Here is a 7,173-nt window from a genome sequence, read left to right on the forward strand (position 1 = left end):
CATCCTCATCCTCCCTCTCTACACCATCATCCTCTACCTGGGATACCAACGATGGCGGCGGCAGCGCTCCTTTGCAACAACGAGCCACTCTGACATCTTCACCTACAACATGGCTGCCGTTGAGCTGATCTTTGCATTTGGAAGCACAGCCTTCTTTTGTGGTTTGTTCACTAATATCTGGAAATTGGAGAGGGTTGGATTTTATTTGTATAATATGGTTTTCCCTGGAGAGATTTGTTTTCACATCCTGACCTGTGTGGAGCGCTACCTGGCTGTTGTTCACCCCGTCACCTACATGGGGCTGAGACAGTCGGGTGGAGTCAAGATACGAAATATCAGCATTGCATGTGTTTGGTTGCTGTGCTTTGGATGGAGTGGTGTTCATGGGGTCATTAATCAAAATGTTTCGGTTTTCTGTACACTGGTCTTAGCTTCAGTTGTCGTATCTTTCTGCAGCCTCTCAGTTCTCTGTGTTCTGATTCGTCCAGGGCCGGGGGAAGTGGGCGGGGACAGGGAGCGGGTTGATCAATCAAAGCAGAGGGCTTTCCACACCATCACTGCCATAATGGGAGTGTTGTGGTTGTGGTTTGCAGGGTTCCTTGTTGGTCTTGCTCTGAGATCCTCAAATCTACTAAACAACGATGACAGGTGTGTGGCAGCGGCTTCTGGAGCGTTCTTTAGTCTGCCCAGCAGTTTGGTTTTACCTCTGCTGTTCCTACACAGAGCAGGAAAACTTCCTTTTTGCCATTAATGAATTGTGCCCTGCAATGAATTGATTTTCAGAAGCTTTCTTTTCTCACAACAGCTGGGATTTAAATGGGTCACATTTTATTTTTCTTAATTCACCAACTTGGACGGATGAATTAGCATTTATGTTGTTTCAACCACTGACTTTAATGTCTCATAAATCATACAACATTGTACTTATATTCACAGGATGTTCATGATAAAACATTACTTAACAAATAATATGCATACATGGCTTTATCAACACTAATGAAATCATATGTAACCTATGTGAAACATTTAGATCTTTTGCTCATTGCATGGCAACTCTAACTGTATATTTGTAACCAACTAACGGCAGCCAAAGTGTCTAGAATTGTTAAATTGGCTAGAAAGAGTTTTGAAAGCACAATGATTAAGAGATTGACAAATTTGAGAATACGAGTCACTAATTTCAGAGCCCAAATGAGCAATTTGTGAATACAAATGAACTCCTAAGAGCACAAATGTACCTATCCAAGATTACAAATTATGAATTTCTATTAACACATTTAACTGTTTGTTCCTCTTAACATATGCTGAGCTTTTTGTAATTTTTAAATTTAGATCAGTTTCTTCAAGTGTCAACTGCCTGCTCTTTCATTTTCTGTATTTACCATTTGTAAATGCTGTTCATAGGTGTGGACTATTGCTTTATACAATATATTAAAAAAAAATTCTAAATGGGAGCCATTTATTGTGATTTGGTTTTTGAAGATAATCTGTTTTTGCCAATGTTTGGATCTTGACCGAGTGCCTTCTGAATATGTTTAAGATCCTGATATAAGCAGCACTTAAAGTTATGTTAGTTGCTAATGATGAAGACGAACCTTAATATATGCACATGTTATTTCCTTTTTTCATACATTTATATCAATCTCTAACCCTATTCGCACAGCTCTAGTAATCTAACGGTCGTCCGATGTTAATGACATGCAAATGTGCAATGTCTGTAATTATTTAATTTCTCAACTAAAAACTCGACTGCAAATTACCCAAATTGTTGAATGATTGGACTCACTTTGAATTTGGAGACTGTGACTTTTCACTTATGATTTTTTTTACGTTTGACTGCATTGCAAAGTGCAAATAAAGCTTATTCTCAGACATCTTTTGTGGCAGTGCAAACATATATACAAACATAATTTATTAGAAAGTGATAGAGGCTTCAACCCTTGACAGAGGTTGCAGTGTATTTTGCCACAACGGTAGGTACAGTTAGGACTACAGCTACTCATTTAACTTATAGAGTGTGATGTGATGGTTAAATCCTGCATGGCCATGGTCACACTTACTCTAATTACAATAAGAGATTTATTGGAACATGATTATGTCTATTCATGGTCATTATGAAGTACCTGTCAAAATATTTAACAAACTGCGGTCTGTACACACACTGACTTCCAGTCAGCACGAAACTGGATTTGAATAAACACCTGTCTAAGTTTTTAGGTTATTTAAATCCTGTTGAACATGATGGACTGAAAGCAGAGATGGTTGGACTACTACCTTCCTGTACTTAAGTAGAAGTACAGATACTTGTGTTAAAAACATACTCTGGTAGAAGTACTGACTTAACTTTTTTACTCAAGTAAAAGTAACAAAGTACAAGCAGTACAAATGTATTGAAGTATAAAAGTAAAAGTAGCCTTCTGAATGACAAAGCTACCTGGACCTCACACGTAGCTAATGGCTACCGTGGACATGGTAAACACGCTGCTTTTATGCCGTTGGCTATTGTGGCCATGGTGAACACGCTCTTTATATTCTGTTGGCTACATCTTAAATGTACGTCTGCCAATAAACCTAAAACATCCCATTTATGATTATTGAGACAGAGACTGGGATTCCAGGTTACTTAGATTCTGACTGAGCAGCAAGATATGAATTCAGTTGGGATTCTGTGAGATTTTGCGGATCAAGTTTTCCTTTTGTAATCTTCCCATCCATGACATGGATTAAAGTTAAGAGGTTTAGTTTTTGAAGGGGGGAATCAGGAATTCAAAGCTAAAAATATGCTAATATGCTAGGTAGTGTAACTTTTGATTGTTAATAAATCAAGCTCAGCATTGCCTGGTTATCGCTGCATTTGGGTCTTTCGATTCTATGAACCTCTTTCTGTAGCTTAGACTGCATTGCAAAGTGCAAATGAAACTCATCTTCACATATTGTTACTGTTGTGGCTGTGCAATTATCTGAAATATATTGCAATCAGCACATAAAAAGATATACAAATATGATATATTAGACAGTACTGAGGTTGCAGTGTATTTTGGCCACAACTGTTTGCAGGTGCAGAACACACAGTGTGAAAAACACAAATCTTATCAAAGCATTCCATTTCAAACTCCTTAAATAATCTCCCTGTGCAAAAATTTGAAAAGGAAATTTGACTGCCGAGTGTGATAGTATGAAATGACACGTAAGCATCATTTGTTTGACATAATGCAAAAATCCCACAGTCCGGGGTGCCAGTAATTTCCAGAGAGAAGCACCTATGGATCAGAACGAGTGAATAGCAGTCGGTGAGTTTCAATGCGCAGGAGAAAGATCGGAAACAAGCACAGCTGACGAGGTGGGTGTCCTTTAATTATGTTAGTTTTCAGTTAGTATTTTCTTGCTTTTCCTTGGTTATACCATTTACATTTTTAACTGTCATCGACTCAAATTAGGATCAAACAACAGAGCAGTACATTAACTTCGTGTCCATTTTTGTTTGAAATTAACTTTCTTTAATGAGCGTTTCTTAAAAAAGTGTTTAATTTTTTTTTATTAGTAATGGACATTTTATGGAAGCCTATGTCTTCAAGGAAAGAACAAAAACATGTTATTAATGAGGAAATCAAAAATACACTTGATGAATACAATTTTGACTTTTTTAATAAAAATGATGCCCAAAATGGGACAGAAGTCAAATTGATGACATAGTAAGCCACATACTGACTCAAAACAGTAACATTTACAGCAGAAAACTTTATTATTTTCTTTTAATAACACTTCTTGCTATTATATTAGTCAGTATGTTGTAAGCAAAAAAACACTTTTATACAACTTCTAGATATTCCATTTACTTCCATTTCAATTTTCTCACTTAAAGAAAAACAAGCACATTTTTTAGGGTTTGGTGGCAACAACACCCTTTCTTACTTTTACACAACATCTGCATGCAATAAATAATGTGCAATGTCATAACAACTATATCTACCATTACTATGGGCAAAATGTGCAATGTGTTGTAGTTTTTAATCAGTTTAATCATCTTTGAAATGTTCTGTTATTTTAATCCTGTTTCTCTTGTCTTTTTTTCATAAAAGCAAATCCACACAAACCAATATGTCAGTCAACTCCTCTCCTTAGAATTTGACACCTGCCATAACTCCAAAACTGTTTTTCCCCTCTCAGTAGCCTTTAACATCACTAAGAACATCCTCCTCCTCCCTCTCTACACCTTTGTCCTCTACCTGGGATACCAACGATGGCCGCGGCTGTGCTCTGGACTGACTGGTGTATCCGGTGCCTTTGATTTTTCCTCCATCTCAATTTTATTTATGACAGTCTTAGCTTCACTTTTCGTATCTTTCTGCAGCCTTTCAGTTCTCTGTGTTCTGATTCGTCCAGGGCCGGGGGAAGTGGGCGGGGACAGGGAGCGGGTTGATCAATCAAAGCAGAGGGCTTTCCACACCATCACTGCCATAATGGAAGTGCTGTGGTTGTGGCTTGCAGTGCTTCTTGTTGGTCTTTCTCTGAAATCCTCAAATCTGCTAAACTACGATGACGGGTGTCTGGCAGCGGTTTCTGGATTCTGGTTCAGTCTGCCCAGCAGTTTGGTTTTACCTCTGCTGTTCCTACACAGAGCAGGAAAACTGCCTCGTTGCCAGTAGAGCAATTACTTCTCTTACATTTGCTAAGCACAGGTTTCACAATAATTAAATTTCAGATAATAACAACTTATTATAGGAAGTTGTATATAATTGAATAAAAATAGAAATAGAGCAAGTTATATCATGTCCATAAAGTAGTCCCAAACCGGATCTCCACGTCTAACACTCAGTCATGATCCAAACATTGGCAAAACAGGTTATCTTTAAAAAACAAACCACAACAACTGGCGCCCATTTAGAAATATTTAATCTCTAGGATGGTATAAAGCACTAGTCCACATCATTGAACAGTATTGACAAATTGTAAACACAGATAATGAAAGAACAGGCAGTTGACACTTTAAGAAACTGATCCCAATTAAAATAAGTTACTGATAAGCTCAGCTCACGTTACAAGGAACAAACAAGTTAAACGTGTTAACAGGAATTCACAATTGGTAATCTTGAATAGGTTAATTTGTGCTCTTAGGAGTTCATTCACAAATTACTCATTTGGGTTCTGAAATAACTGACTTGAATTCTCAAATTAGCTTTTTGTCAATAACTCAATCATTGTGCTTTCAAATCAAGATGATGAAAAACAACAAAATCTTTGCAGATACAGTTAGGACTGCAGGTATTAACTAACAGAGTAGGGAAATGTGAAGGTTAAATCACACCTGGCCTTGGTCACACTTACTCTAATTACAATAAGAGCTTTATTAGAACATGATAATTGGTAGTTATGGTCATTACAAAACAAGGGCCAAAACATTTCCACCAAACTGCTGTCTGTACACACAGTGACTTCCGGTCAGCATGACACTGAATTTGAATAAAAACCTGTCTAAATTTGCAGGTTATTTAATCCTGTAGAACATAATGAACAGAATGTTAATTATAGAAAATATCTTACTAGTGATTCAAATGATCGTTTGGATCTAATCATGGCATTATGAATAAAAAAACCCACATCTAATCAAATTATTCCATTTCAAACTCTTAACTCCTGAAATATCCTCCCTGTGCAAGGATAATGGGACACGAAGATTTGCCTGCCTCGATTGAGATTATACAGTGACACGAAATCCATCATTTGTTTAATATGCAAAAATCCCACAGACCTGGGTGCCATTAAGTTACCTTAGACAGAGAAGCATTAATATATCTTTGGATCAGAACGAGTGATCAGCAGTCGGTGTGTTTGGATTCGCAGGAGAAAGATCAGAAAAAAGCACAGCTGACGAGGTGGGTGTCCTTTAATTACATTAGAGTTTGCATTTAATATTTTATTGCTTTTCCTTGGTTATACCATTTATATTTGTAACTGTCTTTGACTCAAATTATGGACAAACAAAACAGCAGTTTATTATTAACTTCATTTCCATTTTTTTTGGATTACTTTTGAAGTTAACCAAACAAAATAAACCCGTTTCTGTTTTTTCAGTTTCTAAAGAATTAATTTCCATTGTTAAAAGAAATGTTAGACGACATTCACATCAAATTTCATCTTGAGAATAGACTTTGTTTAATAAGCGTTTCTTAAACATTGTTTTGTAGTTGTTTTCTGTAACAAGATGAACCTTTTAGGGAAGCCTATGTCTGCCAGGAAAGATTAAAAAGTGTTACTAATGATGAAAGAAAAAATACTATTGACGAATACAATTTTGATTTTTTAAATAAAAATAATGCCCAAAATGGGACTGAAGTCAAAATGATGACATACTAAGCCCCATAGTGACTCAAAACAGTTACATTTATAGCATTGAACATTATTGTCCCTTAATCACAACACTTTTCTTGTTGTGTCATTTCATGTTACAGTGCTTGTCGTCTGTGACACAAAATCTAATTAAAACCAGAAAACCTTTCTTGCTATTATATAACGGAGTATGTTGTAATAAAAAAACAGTTATACAACTTTCAGATATTCCATATACTTCCATTTCAATTTTCTCACCTAAAGAAAAGCAGGCAAATTTTGAGGATTTTGGTGGTAGTAACATATAAAAAATACTTTTCCACAGCCTAAAACACCTTCATACAATAAATAATCTGCAATGTTATGACAAATATGTCTGCGGTTACTATGGACAAAAAGTGCAATGCTACAAGAATATGTAGCAAAAAATGTGTTCATCTTTGAAATGTTCCCAGTTATTTAATCTGTTTCTCTTGTCTTCCTTTTTTCATAAAAGCTAATCCACACAAACCGATATGTCAGTCAACTCCTCTTCCTCCCAATTTCACACCTGCCTTAAATCCAGAGCTTCATTCCCCATCTCCATAACCTACAACATCACTAAGAACATCTTCATCCTCCCTCTCTCCACCCTCGTCCTCTACCTGGGATACCAACGATGGCGGCGGCAGCGCTCCTTTGCAACAACGAGCCACTCTGACATCTTCACCTACAACATGGCTGCCGTTGGGCTAGTCTTTGCATTTGGAAGCACAGTCTTCTATTGTGGTGAATTTACTAATGTCTCAGAGTTGGCGAGGGTTGGAATATATTTATATTCTATGGTTTTCCCTGGAGAGATTTGTT

The sequence above is a fragment of the Etheostoma cragini genome, chromosome 19 (assembly GCF_013103735.1).
Source record: "Etheostoma cragini isolate CJK2018 chromosome 19, CSU_Ecrag_1.0, whole genome shotgun sequence".
Taxonomy (NCBI): domain Eukaryota; kingdom Metazoa; phylum Chordata; class Actinopteri; order Perciformes; family Percidae; genus Etheostoma; species Etheostoma cragini.